Source organism: Tachyglossus aculeatus, chromosome 2 (assembly GCF_015852505.1).
Source record: "Tachyglossus aculeatus isolate mTacAcu1 chromosome 2, mTacAcu1.pri, whole genome shotgun sequence".
Lineage (NCBI taxonomy): Eukaryota > Metazoa > Chordata > Mammalia > Monotremata > Tachyglossidae > Tachyglossus > Tachyglossus aculeatus.
This window is the reverse complement of record NC_052067.1, coordinates 72,620,055-72,638,569: the sequence shown is the minus strand read 5'-3', so window position 1 is coordinate 72,638,569 and position 18,515 is coordinate 72,620,055. Positions and strand designations below refer to the sequence as shown.

Genomic DNA, 18,515 nt, shown 5'->3' with positions numbered 1-18,515 from the left:
GGTCCCCATATGCCAAGTGATTCTTTATTTTTTTAAATGGTACTTGTTAAGCACTTTGTGCCAGGCACTGTACTAAATGCTGGGATAGATATAAGATAATCAGGTCAGACAAAGTGCATGTCCCACATGAGGCTCAGAGTCTTCATCCCATTTTACAGATGAGGTAACTAAGGCACAGGGAAGTTTACTTGTTCAGGAACATGTAATAGACAAGTTGAAGAGCTGGGATTAGAACCCAGGTCTTTCTGACTCCCAGGCCGGTGCTTTATTAGGCCATGTTCCTTCTCTATTCTGTGCCAAGTCTTGGTGCTACCGGCTTGAGTGGGCTCATGCTGGCTGATAGTAGCCCCCTGAGCAGTATCAATCTTTCCCAGATTCCTCTACTTTACTTGGAACTTTACCTATAGAAGGATAATGCTACAAAATGTGTGAGATTACTTTGAAGTTGTTCATTATGAATTTGGATATTCAAAGGGACGTAATTTGTCCATTTCAGCCACCATCATATCTTAAGCAGTCACAGACAGCCATGCAGTGAAGGCCAGTAATAACAAATTATGGCTGGTCAAAGGTAAAGAATGTTGTTTGTACTTCCTGGGCCACTAACTGTTTATCATCGGGAAAGGGCAAGTTGGTATTTTTTAAAATGTTCAGTCAAAACTTTGTTCCCTATGTAATGACAAATATCAATTACTTTGCTCTTTCCACTACAACTTTGCTCTTTGCTCTTTGCTCTAACAACTACAGTTGTTAATTTGTTGTATTGTCTTGTATTATGCTGTCAAGTCATCTCTGATGCATAACAAGTCCATAGACACATCTCGCCCAGAATGTCTCATCTCCATCTGCAATCTTTCCAGTAGTGTATCCATAGAGTTATCTTGGTAAAACTAAGAAATGGTTTATCATTGCCTTCTTCTGCACAGTAAAATTGAGTCTCCACCCTCAACTCTCTCCCACGCCACTGCTGCGCAGCACAGGTGAGTTTTGACTTGTAGCAGATTGCCTTCCACTCGCTAGCCAATGCCCAAGTTAGGAAATGGAATGGGTATACCCTCTGCTTGACTCTCCCTCCCATAGCCAAGACTGGTTGAGTACCGGAAACTCTCCAGGTGCGATCCTGAGAGGGGAAATCTCTGACTACTTAGATGGAAATGGATGTGTGACTTTAATTCAAGTCTAATCTGCAATTCTCAAATACCCATAGAAAGTAATGAAATTCTTAGATAAACTTAATTCTAGCAATTTAGTTTCCAGACATTTTTCCTGGAAATGCTGGACTGTTTCACAAACTCTTCCTTCGTTTTCCTTTGTTCATTAGCATTTCACTCAGAAGTCCAGTGAAATGGCCGAAATGAGGGTAGTAGTAGTTAAGCAGTTACCGTGTACCCAGAACTTAAGAACTGCTAGGAGAGAATACATCTGTGGAAATTAGACATGGTCCCTGTCCCCTTGGTACTCACAGTCAAGGAAGGTGTTCAATTTCTCCCCCAACCAAAGTTAAAAGGAAAGAATTAAACTCCAACTAGTTTGGAATGAACAGATATTAAGGACAGTTTTCACTTAGAAAGGTTTGGGTAGAGTATAAATCTCAATGACCCTGAATGACAGCTATACAAACTTGTAATCACACTTAGAAAGCAGGAGGAATCTTTGTTCGAACTGATGAGCAAAGTTACATGAGGCCAACTGACTGTGCTTGAGACCTATTCTTTTGAAAACCGCATGGAGTAAATCAAAGCAACGACTTAAGACAAGTCCCATGAATTAGACACATCGAGATTTAACAGCCCATATATTATTCAACATTGAGACTAAATACCACAGACGGAGCCTTGCTTTTTTTGTTTTGTTTTTCCCCCAGTGTTCAACTGGGATGAAAGCTATTAAAATAGCTCAGGATTACTGTTATCTGAGTATTCTGGGGAAGGATGATTCAAATGAGCCATCTTATTATTATTCTTATCCTGTTTGGCCTGCTTTCTCAATATTTTCATCTCTGACAACATTTTTCTTCAAATTATCTGGAACAGCAATAGCTTTAATTCTATTTGTTCTGATGATTTTGACACCTGTCTACATGTTTTGTTTTGCTGTCTGTCTCCCCCTTCTTGAATTTGAGCCCATTGTTGGGTAGGGACTGTCTCTATATGTTGCTGACTTGTACTTCCCAAGCGCTTAGTACAGTGCTCTGCACACAGTAAGCACTCAGTAAATACGACTGCATGAATGAATGAATGAACTTGTGGATACTAGATATTTTTCACATTTTTCCTCTAATACTGGTGTGCCTCTTATTTATGCTCACAATGAATCGATGATGTTCATTGAGCATTTATTTTGGGCACAGCATTGTCCTAAGCATATAGAGGAGTATTTTAGGAGAGAGTAAACACAATCCTGGTCCTCAAGGGATCCTACTTAGATGGTGAGCCCCATGTAGGATGGGTACTGCATCCACCATGACTGAATGAATGCCTACCTCAGCACTTAGAATAGGGTTTAACCAATACCATACTGAGGCACTCTGGAAAATATTCTTTCTCTCTCTTTACAGTGTTGAAGCTCATAAATGTCTTCAGATGCTTTTAAACTTAATGTCCCCATAAAAAATCAGCACTCCTTCCATACCATCACTTAATCAGATTGGACATCATGGCATGGTAGCTAGAGCATGGGCCTGTGATTCAGAAGGTTGTGGGTTCTAATCCTGTTTCTGCCACTTGTATGCTGGGTGAACTTGGGCAACTCACTTTACTTCTCTGTGCCTTAGTTCCCTTATCTGTAAAATGGGGATTGGGACTGTGAACCGCATGTGGAACAGGGACTGTGCCCAATCCGATTTGCTCATAACCACCCCAGCACTTAGTAAAATGACTGGCACACAATGAGAGTTTAACAAATACCACAATTATTATAATTGTTCTCCAAAACTTTGTTCTGATTTTTCATTTATTCAAAAACGTATTTTTCAAAGCCAAAATGTTTCTGGGATAATATCTGTGAGAAATGAGATGACTGAAGAACCAACAAGTGAATGGTAACTTGCTTCCAGAAAGCACTTTTAAATATGGAACAAAAAGGAGTAATTCACTTCAGTCATCTCTGGAATAAAATGTGATGGGAGTCTCCCTGCCCAATCTTCTCATCATTTGGCTATTTGGTAAGGGGCAGGAGGAAGGATTCCACATTAGTGACCACTACAATGATTTCCCACAATAAATGTGTGGAATGTCCTCTACACTGTAAGCTCCTTGTGGACAGGGAATATTTCTAACAAATCTGTTGTATTGTACTCTTCCAAAACACTCATTACAGTGCTCTGCACACAGCAAGCACTTGATAAATATTATTAACTCTTCAGGGTGCTCAAATAAGAATAATAATGATGGTATTTGTTAAGCGCTTACTATGTGCAAAGCACTGTTCTAAGCACTGGGGGGATACAAAGTGATCAGGTTGTCCCACATGGGGCTCACAGTCTTCATCCCCATTTTACAGATGAGGGAACTGAGGCACAGAGAAGTTAAATGACTTGCCCAAAGTTACACAGCTGACAGTTGGTGGAGCCAGGATTTGAACCCATGACCTCTGACTCCAAAGCCTGGGCTCTTTCCACTGAGCCATGCTGCTTCTCTAAATCTAGTTCCTGTTTTTGATGGGCATGGAAAGAAGTGGTTGGAAAATGGCATGTCAATTAATACTAAGTTCTCTGTCTCACTGGAGCCAGTTGTTTGGCTTGCAAGTTTCCCTCTAGATTTTCTATTCATCTTTTAGCCTGATAGGGTTTTCTAGTAACCCTGAATTGTGACAGAATTACAGAACTCTTTCTGTAAACAAGAAGTTAACTGCAATAGAGATTACTGGCAATTGAAATTTCATTTTTCCCATGGTAGGTCCAGGATCCACCCAGAACAGTGTAAGATCTTCACACTGGATGTAAGGTTTGGAGCTCTGCCCTATGATGTAGTATTCCTTTTTGTAGGGCTTGGTGTGTTGTGTGCCTACAGGCGAGTTTAAAATGAGGGGGAAAAGTGTTTGGAGTGTGAAAGCTGTGTGGGAAATGACTAAATCAAATTTGATGACATTACCAGGGTGATTTGTGGACAGGACAGCAACTGTGCTTTCGGAAAGATATTTTCTTTAACTCCACCTCCTATAATGCACTGAGTTAACAAGAAAATCATGGACAGACCTAAATCAATAGTATTTATTAGCCACTTATTGTGTGCATGTCACTAATTTGTGACATGCCTCCTGTCCTCAAGGGGTTTGCCTTCCAAACATTCAACTGGGGGTTTTGAATCCTTGCTATGTGCAAAGCAGTATACTAAGCACTTTGGAGAGTATAATACTACCAGTAGTCATACTCCCTGCCTTCAGAGCTTATGGTCTACAGGAGACAGAGGCTAAAACAAAAACAAGTAAGGGAAACAACCAAGTAGGTGTCATGCCAACTCATTAAATTTACAGTCTTCAACCTGCTTTCAATGTTGAAACACTGTCCCAAGTTCACCTCACCTCAGCTCACAAAGGTCTCAAAATCTAGGAAGAGCTCAGCACTCCAGGGGAAAACAGGCCTAATTAAGCAATTAGCTGGAAAAGTAAAAAATAGTTCATTTCTGTGGGGATGAGATTGTCTTCATCTCTCCAGGCAAGAAATTCCCTGGTCTAAACTGTAACAGCCTTCTCCAAATTGCCAACTTCTGGGCAGAATGGTTCCTTTCCTGTGCAATAGTGGAAGAGAGGTTGGCATCTGAGTCTAAGACCTCCCCTCAACACACATATACACATGCACAAACACCTCCTCTAAAATTATTTTCCTCTTTCAGTTAGTCTCTTATAATCATTATGTTATTAAGTACTTACTACGTGTTAACCTTGCTCAGAGCAGTGATCTTGATCAAGGCCAGATCCAATTTCCTAGGCAAACTATTGTTTAAATTGTCTAGAATTATTCTTCAAGGAAGCTCAAGTCCCAATTCTTGAATTTTCTGAGGAAAGAGAGCTTTTCTTTCCAAATAAGATGGTGGTGATATGAGTGTGTTTGTGTGTGTGTGTGTGTGTGTGTGTGTGTGTGTTCATTCAATCATATTTATTGAGCACTTACTGTATGCAGAGCACTGTACGAAGTGCTTGATATATGCATATATATAAACACACACACACATACACACATATATTTTCCATAGTTAAGACATGTATTAAGTGCTTATTACATGCCAAAACACTAAGCTGAATGCTGGGTCAGGAACAAGATGACGAGATCAGATTCTGTCTCACCTTATATTCATTCATTCATTCATTCAATCATATTTAGCCCGTTGTTGGGTAGGGACCATCTCTATATGTTGCCAACTTGTACTTCCCAAGTGCTTAGTACAGTGCTTTGCACACAGTAAGTGCTCAATAAATACAATTGAATGAATGAATGAATTGAGCACTTACTGTGTGCAGAGCACTGTACTAAGTGCTTACTGCACAGGCCTATAGTTTGAGGTAGGGAAAATAGGTAGCTGTAAAATGAAGATAAAATGACATGCCTACAGTGACACAGTAAGGTAAAGGCAGAAATGAGATTAGAACCTCTTTCCATTAGGCCAAATTGCCTTTCTGTTTTTACTTTGGTTTTTGCTTTCCATTTCTCCCATCAGTAGCATGGATGAGGAAGGCAATCAATATGTGAGAATCCTCACCCATCCTACCTAGTTTGGGAATGAGTCACAGCACTAGAAAATACTTATTAGCTGAATGATTTTATGAGAAGTGCATCATTCATTCATTCATTCAATAGTATTTATTGAGTGCTTACTGTGTGCAGAGCACTGTACTAAGCACTTGGGAAGTACAAGTTGGCAACATATAGAGACAGTCCCTACCCAACAATGGGCTCACAGTCTAGAAGGGGAAGACAGACAACAAAACATGTAGACCAGTGTCAAGTCATCAGAATAAATAGAAATCATCACATCATTTTTATTTCACTTGCTAGTTCAACCCAATACTGGACATCAGGCATTTTAAATTTATTTTGTTTTTGAGATGAGAACAGAGTTTCTACATAGTTCTTTGAGGTCCTAGAGCTTTATACTTTATCATCAATAGTATTTACAGAGTGCTTACTATGTGCAGAGCCCTGTATTACGCATTTGGGAGAGTACAATACAATGAAACAGTGTTCCCTAATGGTTAGAACACAGACTTGGGAGTCAGAAGGACCTGGGTTCTAATCCCAGCTTCTCGACTTTTCTGCTGTGTGAACTTGGGCAAGTTATTTAACTTCTCTGTGCCTCAATCACTGCATCTGTAAAATGGGGATTAAGACTGTGAGTCCCATGTGGGACATGGACTGTATCCAACATGACTACTTTGTATCTATTCCAGAGGTTAGAACAGTGCCTGGCACATAGTGAGTGCCTAAAAAATGCCATAAAAAATGTACAACAGTTGGCAGACACATTCCCTGCTCACATCGAATTTACAGTTTAGATGAGGAGACAAACATTAATATGAATTTTACCTTAATAATCTGTTTAATGAGCATAGAATGTTACATTTAGTGTCCAGGAGAGCAAACTTCTTTTTTACATGCTATCTTATTTGCATTACAGAGCACAAATCTGAAAATGTGAATATCCTGCTTAACAATCGTAGTGAATTCCAGTGGCTCAGAATGAAGTTAAAAGTTCTAAATCTATGTATGTGTCATTCATACTTGTACTGGTAAACATTAGAGGCTTAGTTTCATAAATAAGGTTTCCCACACTTTGTCCCCTCTCACTTTGTAGAAAGGAAAGAATAATAAATTGAAATGACCTTAGTTTATCGAGGACATGAATCATTGTGACCTACTAGGGGAGCAGAGACCAGGGATTAGTGATAGGGAATATTTGTGGTAGGGTCATGGCCTGGGCGGTCTCTATGTGATTCATCATGTTTGTAGCAAAGGGAGATAAAGGCGCCAAATTCTCTAGTTTATGCATTTTTTTGAAATATGTTTTAATTAATCATCATGGAGATCATAGCTCAGAATGCCTTTCTTCAAATATATTTCTCTAGGAAAATTACTGTATCTTTGTTTAGTCTTGTTAAAAAAAATATTTTCTAGCTCACTTGTCCTAGTGTTAATGGAAAGAGCACCTTCTGATCTGGAGGCAGGATGGCAATTTGTCATCGTTTAGGCAGAGTGTTCATAATATCCTCCTCTCCACCCTGGCCCACTTTTCCAAGAGTAAGGCATCCTTCCTTCCCTGACTCTGCAGTTAGGTGGGTGACAAGGCCCTCTCTGCGATCTGGAAAGCCCAGAATTGGTATCCCCCTGGCTGCAAGGGAGCTCCCTGTGTTTGCACAGTGGTTTGAGAATTTGATGTGAATGCCTGCTTCCTCCATTTTTAGAGTTTACCACTCTAAAGGGGTAAAAGAGGTATTTCCTAATAACAGCTGATTGTAATGGGGTGAAGGGATTCATGATTAAATACCCAGGGTATGGAAATTCAATAGTCTGTGAGGTATAATTCAGATGCCTATGTCATCTGATAAAATTCCTCCCCCCATTTTCTCTCTTGGATTTTTTTCTGTTTCCAAGGACAACTTTCTGATAGTATTTTTCAGCATCTAATACATTTGAGCTGTGGCTCTCTTCCTTGGCAGAGAAGGAACATATCCTTTCCACCTTAATCCTTGGAGAGCTGAGATCCTATCAGTCTTTAGGAGGGATGGAGGCAGCTTGGCATAGTGGGGAAAGCATAATACAGAGTCAGGACACTTGGGTTTTCACCCAAGCTCTACCACTGACCCTCTGTGACACCTTGGGCAAATCACTTACTCTCTCTGCTTTAATTTTCCCATCTATAAAATGGCTGTGCCTCTTCAGGTGGTCTCTCTGTCATGTGGGAGAGGGACTGTGTCTTGTCTCATGATTTTGTTGCTGTCACATAGAGTACGTTCTCAATAAATCCCACAGTTATCAGTGGGAGGACAAAATGCACTTTAAATGACACCTTCTCCTCAAAATGGAGAGGTAACACTTCAATTTCTATTCTGTTAGAGGATAAAATCAACATGTAATTTTTTCACATAGATTGTATGTGACATCACGAGTGGCCTTCTGAAAAGACCATAGGCAGGGTGGGAGTCGGGAGAAAGAGTTTTAATCTCAGCTCCATCACTCTCCTGTTGTGACCTTGGACAAGTCACTTAACTCCTTTGTCTCACTTTCCCCCAAGGCTCTCCATCACCTCATCCCCTCCTACCTCACCTCCCTTCTCTCCTTCTACAGCCCAGCTCTCACCCTCCGCTCCTCTGCCACTAACCTCCTCACTGTACCTCGTTCTTGCCTGTCCCGGGTCACGTCCTTCTCTTGGCTTGGAATGCCCTCGCTCCACACATTCACCAAGCTAGCTCCCTTCCTCCCTTCAAAGCCTTACTGAGAGCTCACCTCCTTCAAAAGGCCTTTCCAGACTGAGCTCCCTTTTTCCTCTCCTCCTCCCCATCCCCCCCACCCTACCTCCTTCCCCTCCCCACAGCACTTGTATATATATTTGTACAGATTTATTACTCTATTTTGCTTGTACATATTTACTGTTCTATTTATTTTGTTAATGATGTGCATATATCTATTCTATTTATTTTATTTTGTTAGTATGTTTGGTTTTGTTCTCTGTCTCCCCCTTCTAGACTGTGAGCCCACTGTTGGGTAGGGACTGTCTCTGTATGTTGCCAGCTTATACTTCCCAAGCAATTAGTACAGTGCTCTGCATACAGTAAGTGCTCAATAAATACGACTGATTGATTGATTGATATAGTTTTAATTCTATTTGTTCTGACAACTTTGACACCTATCTACATGTTTTGTTTGTTGTCTGTCTCCCCCTTCTAGACTGTGAGCCCGTTGTTGGGTAGGGACCATCTATAAATGGCATTTATTAAATGCTTACTATGTGCAAAGCACTGTTCTAAGTGCTGGGAGAATACAAGGTGATCAGGTTGTCCCACGTGGGGCTCACAGTCTTAATCCCCATTTTACAGATGAGGTAACTGAGGCCCAGAGAAGTTAAGTGACTTGCCCAAAGTCACACAGCTGACAAGTGGCGGAGCAGAGATTTGAACCCATGACCTCTGGCTCCAAAGCCCATGCTCTTTCCACTGAGCCACGCTTAATACAGTGCTCTGCGCATAGTAAGCGCTCAATAAATATGAATCTATGAATGAATGAATGTTTTCCCTCTTACTTAGACGGTGAGCCCCATAAGGGACAGGGACTGAATCCAACCTAATTATTTCATATTTATCCCCAGTGTTTGGCATATAGGACTTAACAAATACCATAATTATTATATTTTGGCTATGCCTTGTTTGGGCTAGATAGTACTATGAGATCATGCATCTTTATAGTTGTGTTAATTGTTGGGCTGACCTCTGTTTAGAGCATAGCAGGCAATATCTGAGTTGATTTATTAACTGATGACAATTTACCCTTTCCAGATATTTGTAACCTTCCTCCAGACCCAGGAAGTGTAAAAGAAGGGGTTTAATGCACCTCTAGCCAACTTTGGAAACCAGGAGAATATTCTGTGTGACTAACATTAACTGCAGAAATTCCACCATTGGTTTTATAGTTCAGAGGGCATCTCTGAATTAAGTAAAGAACTAGGTGAATTACCCTAATACCATAAGGCTTGGCATTCAAAATTGATAAACATGCTATGAAATCCATAACTCTGAATGGGACTGCCCCACAGAACCTGGTAGGATAAGATCAAATTTGAAACCTTGACCAAAATGACTTCATTCATACACACATAGGGTGATGTGACAATTTATTTCTCTAATTGGTTTACTTCAGAAACATGATTTGACCTTGATTTGATGTGACTTCATTTCTCAGAGAAGTCTTGTCTTTTCATAATTTTTTTTTTAATTGACATATCTAGGAAAGGAAAAGTTCAGGTCAGCAGTTTTAGCAGTACATATTGAGTGCTTGCCTTGTAAAGAGCACTTTACATGATGTGTCATTAACCTTATAATGTGCTCATCAGAGTTTAAGTGCAGGAGAATTGTTTTGGATCATCTGTCTTCTGAAAAATTAAATTCATATATAAAGCCTGTCTTTGAAAAGAATAATTTAGCAACAAAACATGCTTCTCTTTTATGAAACATAGAGAATGAATACTGCTAATCTTGGTTTATGCTCTTTTGATGAACCATATTGAGTTACACAGATGGCCGGGATTCCTTAATGTTATTCTACTGCAAAACGCAGGATTTGGTAGACCTCATTGAGCACATTATTGCCATGTTCATCTTCTGTGTAAATAATCTCATGGTGTAATATTTTTTAATAGTATAACAAACCTCATAAAATCCATGAATGCTATTAGAGAAACACATTCAGTTATCTTTAGAGGATTAATTATTCTTCATTTAGCAGGAATGCACATATCCAATCATGGATTAATTCCTTAGACATTGAATTAAAGTTCTTCACGTGGAACATACTGAACCTGAGAAATTTTTACCTTCCCAAGAAAATCCTTTAGGAAAATTTCTTCCTTTGTACATAACCATGTCAGAAAATAGTGAGTCTAATTCTCTCAGCATAAATGGGATCCTTCAGATGGTGTATTAATTCTTTCAAGTTACCAATCACTCTTATTGAACATTGTACTGAATTTTTGGAAAACACAATAGAGTTGATAGATGCAGTGTCTACCCCCTTGAAGTTTACAGTCTACAGGGGGACAGACCTTAAAATAAATTTAGAGGAATATAGTATAAGGATAGGTACATAAGTGGTGGGGTGAATATCCATGCATAACCATCACAGAGGGGAGGGGACAAAGGAGAACTTGAGGGGAACTGAAGGCTTCTTGGAGGGGATGTGAATTTTAGGAAAGTTTTTGAAAGTGGCAAGAGTGGTCTAACTCTTGAATGGTTAAGAAGGGGGAGGGACAGGCATGAAGGAGGATGTGAGCAATAGGACAGAGTGGGATATGAGATCGAGTTACAGAGAGTAGGCTGGAATATGCAGACTGTGTGGATTGGATGTATATCAGTGAGGCCACTTAGGAGGAAGAGAGCTGATTAAGTAGTTCAAGGACTTGAGAGGAATGGTAGGAAGGAGATGGAGGTGGCAACCGGAGAGTGCTGTGGGGTAAAGGAAGGTTTTTTAGGGTAGAAGATACATGAGTATGTTTGAAACCAGTGGGTAAGGAGCCATTGGGAAGTGAATGGTTGAAGATGGTGGTCAAGGAGGGAAGGGAGCAACTGTTTAGATAAGGTGGGGAGGAACGAGTTTAGAGGGGGGAGAATTTGAGGAAGCAGTAGAGTTCAAGTTACTGCTGGGAAGGATGGAGCAGACAAAGGGGTAGGAGGAGGGAAGGACAAGAGAGGAGCAGAAGAGATTATAGGGAGACCATGCTTAATGACTTCAATTTTATCAGCTATGTACACAGTCATGTAATTCAGGGTAAAAGGATGGGGGTTTAAGGGAAGAGCTATCTGAAGCAACTGTCTTAGGCCATGAGCATGGTAATCAATAAAGATGGAAAACTATTGTTTCTGAGGAGAGGCGAGGATTGGTGAGGGTGATTTTGAGCTGGATGAGGTCACCCTTGTATCTGGATCTCTTCCAGCAGAACTCCACAGCTTGTGCAAAAGAGCAAAGTCGACTGAGGAGGTGATCCAGGGAGGTAGGTTGGTGGCATGAGATCAGTGGAGGAATAAAGCGGTCATGGAATTCATTGAGGGCATGGATTTGTGTCAAGAGAAGGAAGCAGCGTGGCTCAGTGGAAAGAGCCCGGGCTTTGGAGTCAGAGGTCATGGGTTCAAATCCTGGCTCTGCCAATTGTCAGCTGTGTGACTGTGGGGAAGTCACTTAACTTCTCTGGGCTTCAGTTCCCTCATTTGTAAATGGGGATTAAGACTGTGAGCTTCTCGTGGGACAACCTGATCACCTTGTAACTTCCCCAGCGCTTAGAACAGTGCTTTGCACATAGTAAGTACTTAATAAATGCCATCATCATCATTATCAAGGTTGGGTATGGAGACTAAATTGGAAAAAGCAGTGCAGCAAAGTGAAGAGAGCATGGTTTTAATCCCAGCCCCGCCATTTGTCCACTCTGTATTCTTAATAATAATAATAATGGTATTTATTAAGCATTTCCTATGCACAAAGCACTGTTCTAAGCGTTGGGGAGGTTACAAGGTGATCAGATTGTCCCACGGGGGGCTCACAGTCTTAATCCCCATTTTACAGATGAGGGAACTGAGGCACAGAAAAGTGAAGTGGCTTGCCCAAACTCACACAGCTGACAATTGGCAGAGCCAGGATTTGAACCCATGACCTCTGACTCCAAAGTCCAGGCTCTTTCCACTGCGCCACGCTGATTCTTGGGAAAGTCACTCCTCTGTTCCTCAATTCCGTAATCTGTAAAATGGGGATAATGATTATGAACACTCTGGAACAGAGACTGTGTCTAACCTGATTCTCTTATATCTAGTCCAGCACTTAGCACAGTGCCTGGCACATAATAAGCCCTTAACAAATACCATTAAAAAAAAACAAAGGGGCATGATGACTAGAAAATTGAAGAAGGTCAAAAGATTGGAGGTCTCTGATGAAGAACAGGACACATTTGTGTAAGGGAACACAGGTCACAGAATGTTGTGATGAATGGAATTTCAGTTGTTGAGGTTGGAGATTGTGCCGGGGTAGAGATGGTGAGATTGAGCATGTGTCTAAGTTGGGAGATGTCAATGGAGTTGTGGAGTGAAAGGAAGCAGGCAGTGAAAAACTCACTGGGAATGTTTACATGGAAGTTGAACTTCCCCAAAGATCAGTGTAAGGACAGAGAACAATAAGGAAAGTTACAGTATATACAGTGCACATACTCCCGCAATATACAAGACAATCTTCTAGGTGCCCAAAACAGGGAATAAAGATGGGGAGGAGAATTAGGCTCAGTGTTCAGTGAGGATCCTTTAAATAGTAAGATGATACAGGAACACTTTTCCTCATTTCCCACTCCCTTCTGCATCGCCCTGACTTGCTCCCTTTGCTCTTCCCTCCCCCCAGACCCACAGCACTTATAAACATATCTGTAATTTTATTCGTACTAATATCTGTCTCCCCTCCCTCTAGGCTATAAGCTCATTGTGGGCAGGGAATGTGACTTTATTGTTGTATAGTACTGTGCCAAGTGCTTAGTACAGTGCTTTGCACACAGTAAGTGCACAATAACTATGATTGAATGAACAAATGAATGTAGCTCAGCAGTTGCTGGGAGCAACAAAAGACCAATAACTAATTGCTCTCAGAAGTTTCATGTCTCATACTGTATACAAAACTACTTATACCAAAATGATAGGAAAATTCCATTCATATCCCCATGTGAGTTTCACAAATTGTCATGCATATTTGATAGTGTTGGGTACTTGCTCAGTGTAGCAGAACAGAACATCAGATTTAACCAGGCTTTGCTTTGGGGGAAATGGGAAGCCATGCCATTCTGACCCGTTACTTCAGTATTCTGTAAGGTCAAACTATGGTTCCACACCATTTACCTCCAGTCCTTTGCCACTTCCCAAAGTGTTCCCTCTGAAATGAAGAGGTGTCCATGCCATCTCTTTGACTCCAGCTGTGGACACAGCTCTCATTATATGCCCCTCTGAGGAGGGCGGCAGTGACAATTGCTCACAGCCAAATCCTCATAGATGGGCATCCTCAGCCTCAGCCCTATGTATTGCACATATCTGGTCTGCACCATCAGAGATGCAATATTGTAGGGACCTGATTTATCATTCCTCTTTTACAGAAGCAGCATTGCCTAGTGGAAAGAGATGGGCTCGGGAGTCAGAGCACCTGGGTTCTATTCCCGGCTCTGCCACTTGGCTGCTGTGTGACCTTGGACAAGTCACTTAACTTCTCTCTTCCTATTTCCTCATCTGTAAAATGGAGATTGACTTTGAGCCCTATGTTGGCTAGGGACTCTGTCTGACATGATTATCTTGTATCTACTCCAGCAATTAGTACAGTGCCTGACACACAGTAGGCAGTGCTTAACAAACACTGTTATTATTATTATTATTATTATTATTATTATTATTATTATTATTATTTTAGTGTTCTACTATCTAACCTTGCTTTGTTTTCTTTCATGCACTTCTTTCACTTGATTATTTTTCATCTCTTTAGCCCACTTTTCCTCTCACTCCCTGATTGTCCGTCAAGTCTTTGCTTTGGGTCTGCTCTGCTAACATTATTTTCCTTTTTATTAGTTTTGTGTTAAGCACTAAAGGAGAAACAAAGTTATGACACCAGACAGTTTCTACCCCATATGGAGGCAGTCACAATCTATCTTATTCCCATTTTACAGATGAGGAAATTGAGGCTTGGAACACTCAATCCACTCTCTTCCCCCCACCTTACCTTGCTTATCTCCTATTACAACCCTCACCCCTCTCTCCTCTAATACCAACCTACTTGCTGTATTTACTTGTGGCTTAGTGAAGAAAGCATGGCCCTGGAAGTCAGAGCACCTGGGTTCTAATCCCACCTCTGCCATTTGCCTGTTGTGTGACCTTGGACAAGTCACTTATTTCTCTGTGCTTGTTCCCCCATCTGTAAAATTGGGATTAAGTATTGTGTTCTTTGAGCCCCATGTGGGACAAGGAACTGTACAAGACCTGATTAATTTATATGTACCCCAGTATTTAGAAAAGACCTTGAAAAACAGTAAGTGCTTAACAAATTCCATAATCATCTATCTCACCACCATGCCCTCCCTCTGGCTCAAAACACCCTCCACCTTCATGGAGAAGCAGCATGGCATAGTGGATAGAGCACAGGCCTGGGAGTTGGAAGGCCATGGGTTCTAATCCCAGATCTTCTACTTGTCTGCTGTGTGATGTCACTTTACTTCTCCGTGCCTCAGTTCCCTCATCTGCAAAATGGGTATTGAGAATGTGAGCCCCACGTGGGATAGGGACTGTGTCCAACCCAATTTGCTTATTTCCATCCCAGCACTTAATAGAGTGCCTGGCAACATAATAAGCACTCAAAAAATACCATAATTATTATTATTATCCTAGAGACCACCACTCTTTCCTTCTTCAAATTCCTACTAAAGTCACATCTCCTCTAAGAGGCCTTCCCTGACTAAGCCCTCCCTGCTGTCACCTCTGCATTCTGAATTTCTAACTGTCAAGCACTTTGATATTCAACCATTGCACTTAATTACATAGCTACTTGTGACTGATTTTGTTGCCAGTTATCTTCCTGTAGGCAGGGATTGTGCCTATTCTTTTGTCCCAAGCATTTAGTACAGTGCTCTGTACACAGTAAACGCTCACTACCATGATGGAGAAGTTAAGTGAGTTGTCCACCCACTAGGCCAGTGGTAGTGCTAGGATTTAATCCTAGTCTTTTGGCTCCTAGGCCCATAGCACATGCTGGAAAACTCCAGTGGCTTCAAGTACCTCTTCTATGTGGATGAGTCCCAAACCCCTTCACTTAGATCTTGCATGTCCTTCTGCCTCCAGAATTTCTCTTCCATAGGTATTCCACAAGCTCCTCGGGAAGAACATGTCAAAAACTGAACATCTCATCTTCCTTCCCAAATCCTCTCCTCCACCTAACTTTCCCATCCAGTTGACCACACCATTGTTCTCCTCATCTCTGAAGTCCACAACTTTGGCATTATCCTTGACTCCTCCTCCTCTATCAAAGTTACCAAATCCAATTGCTCATTTGCACCCTAACATCATAGAGCCCATAACACATAAACAACACAACAACATAGAGAAGAAACATGGTGTAGTGGATAGAGCACGGGCCTCGGAGTCAAAGGGTCATGCCACCTGTCTTTTGTGTGACCTTAGGCAAGTCACTTCATGTCTCTGTGCCTCAGGTACTTCATCTGGAAAATGGGGAGTGAGACTGTGGGCTCCATGTGGGACAGGGATTGTGTCCAACCTGATTTGCTTGTATCCAGTGCTTAGTACAATGCATGTCACATAGTGAGCATTTAACAAATACCACAATTATCATTATTATTATTATTATCTCCAGGATATTCCCCTTCCTATCCAGGCAAGCAGACAGATACCAAATTGGATCATTCAGTTTTAACATCCTTGTCTGATTACTTCATCCTCCTCCCTACTGATCTCCCTGCCTCCATTCTCTTGTTTTTTGAGATCTATTTTCTAACCTTTCACTCAGCACATATCTTCCTATTCCACAAACCTCCTACTCTAAATTGTAAACCTGGTGTGGACAGGGATTGCCTCTGTTGCTGAAATGTACTTTTCAAGGTCTTAGTATAGTGTTCTGCACACAGTAAGTGCTGAATAAATACAATTGAATGAATGAATGAACCTCAAGCAAATGAATTCTGATTGTTCACTCTCTCTCTCTGTCTTTCTCTGTCTCTTTTTGCCTCTTTTTCGCTCTCACTCTGTTCTCCTCCACCCACCACCACTCAGGTTTACACTCTTTATTCCTCCCAAGCTTACCTACTCATTTTGTCTGTCTCAATTTTCCCCAACTGACTTTTCTCATTGCTTAAGCACTAACTCAAATGCATATCCTCTTTTTTCTTATGTCAATTTGTAATTTATTTTAGTACCTATCTCTTCTATTAAACCAAACTCCTTCAACATGCTTAGTACAGTGCTCTGTGTTCAATAAATACTACTGATTGACTTGAGAAGAATGAGACTGCTTATTAGTGTGTTCTCCACCTTTACAGGGGAGAAAGTGAAGCTCACTCTGGCCAGAGATCACTTAATTTGTATGTTGAAATCTTTCGTGAGTGGTTGTATGGATCTGAGTCCTTTATCCATAAATATATTGAGGAAAATTAATTCTAGATGACAAGATGGGACTGAGTAATAAAAAAAGGATTTTTAAATGTGCTCGATTATTTTATTTTTACATTTCAAACTTTGGCCTATCCTCTCTGCTTGCAAGAAGCGGTAATTGGATCAAGTGGGGATTCAACCCAGGAATGTCAGTTATTAAAAGACAGATTCTTAGTATATTGTTTCTGGGTTTTATGGCAAGGCCTTAAACTATTTCATTTATGGTTTGTGTCTCTGAAACGGGGAGGATTGTTGCCCCCAATTTGCCATATCTTCTCCTGGTAGCTTTCCCTGATAAATCTCTGACATTCCACCCTAGTCTCACTCTATTCTGCATGACCTATGCACTTAGGTTTGCACCCCCTAATCATTTTGATGCTCAGGCCACCTCTTCCCTATGTCACTTATGTACATACGCTTATGTTCAGGTACTTCCTCCCTGCCAATAAGTTGTCTGTTAATCCTGCTAGACTGTAAACTTCTTGAGCACAGGGTTCATATCTACCTGCTCTATATTGAACTCCCCAAAGTGTGGAGCTCAGCACTCCACACACAGAAAGTGTTCAATAAGTATAATTGATACATGACAAGGGGATGCGTGTTTCCTGGCCCTGCCACCAACTCATGCTGTCTTTTGCCTGTCTCCCACCTCCGCCCCCACCTCACTGGGAATTCCCACACTCCACCACTTGTCACTCAGGAGGCTTGTCTGACCTTGTTCGTGCATCTCTCCATTTAATAAAACTGGCTTGTAGGAAACATTGATAATTATCACACTGAAAACTTGACCTGTAGTCTGATACTAAGCTGGTTGCCACCCTTCCTTCAGCTGTCTCCCAAAGGGCATGTCTGGCCTCCTGAATTCTGTAGTCCTCTCTGTTTTTCTGGTTGCACAATGGACTGCAAAGGAAGCAAAATTTGCAGACTAAATTGAAGTTTGAGTTCTAGTTAAATGTTTAACTATGTGCAAGGTTACCCCATTAGAGGCTGAAGCGTAGTTTTGTTCTTCAACTTGTTGTCACTCCTCAGCAAAGGGCAACAGTGAAGCAGGTAATTCTATTCTGATTGTTCTGGAGGAACATATACAAAACAGACATTCCTGGATTGAGCCTAAAGGCTTTTAACGAGACCATGGCACTGTAAATTGAATGGGACTGACTTACTACTAATTCATTGAATTCATTCAGTTGTATTTATTGAGCACTTACGGTGCTAAGTACGGCGTACTAAGCGCTTGGAAGAGTACAATATAATAATAAACAGACACATTCCCTGCCCACAACAAGATTACAGTTTAGAGATGAACTTAGTCTAGAGACAAACTTACTGAGTCCTGCTTATTCCAATGGTGATCGAAAAATAATATTTGAGAGCCTACAGTGAATAGAGCACTGAATGAAGTACTTGAAAGAGTACAAGAGGTAGAAGACATGACCCTTATCCTCAAGGAGGAGGAAAACCTACACAATTTACTGATAGAGAAAAAGAAAAGTGGACAGGGAGTAAGCGCTTATATAGCAGGATATATAATGATAGGTACTGAAGAGCTGGTGGGTGTGATTACATAATCGGCACAGAGATGCTGAGATGATGAGTGGGAAGTTATGCCCTAGGAAGAAGAGAAAGATTAATAGGGAAAAGCCTCCTGGAGG

The 18,515-nt window shown here is 41.1% G+C and overlaps 1 non-coding gene across 1 annotated transcript; it reads right to left on the bottom strand.

Moving 5' to 3' along the window:
- Positions 1 to 990: 990 nt before the first annotated feature.
- On the bottom strand, positions 991 to 1,130 carry LOC119923477. Its single transcript, XR_005448869.1, has one exon. It is a non-coding gene; the product is annotated as a small nucleolar RNA SNORA7 (small nucleolar RNA).
- Positions 1,131 to 18,515: the final 17,385 nt, after the last annotated feature.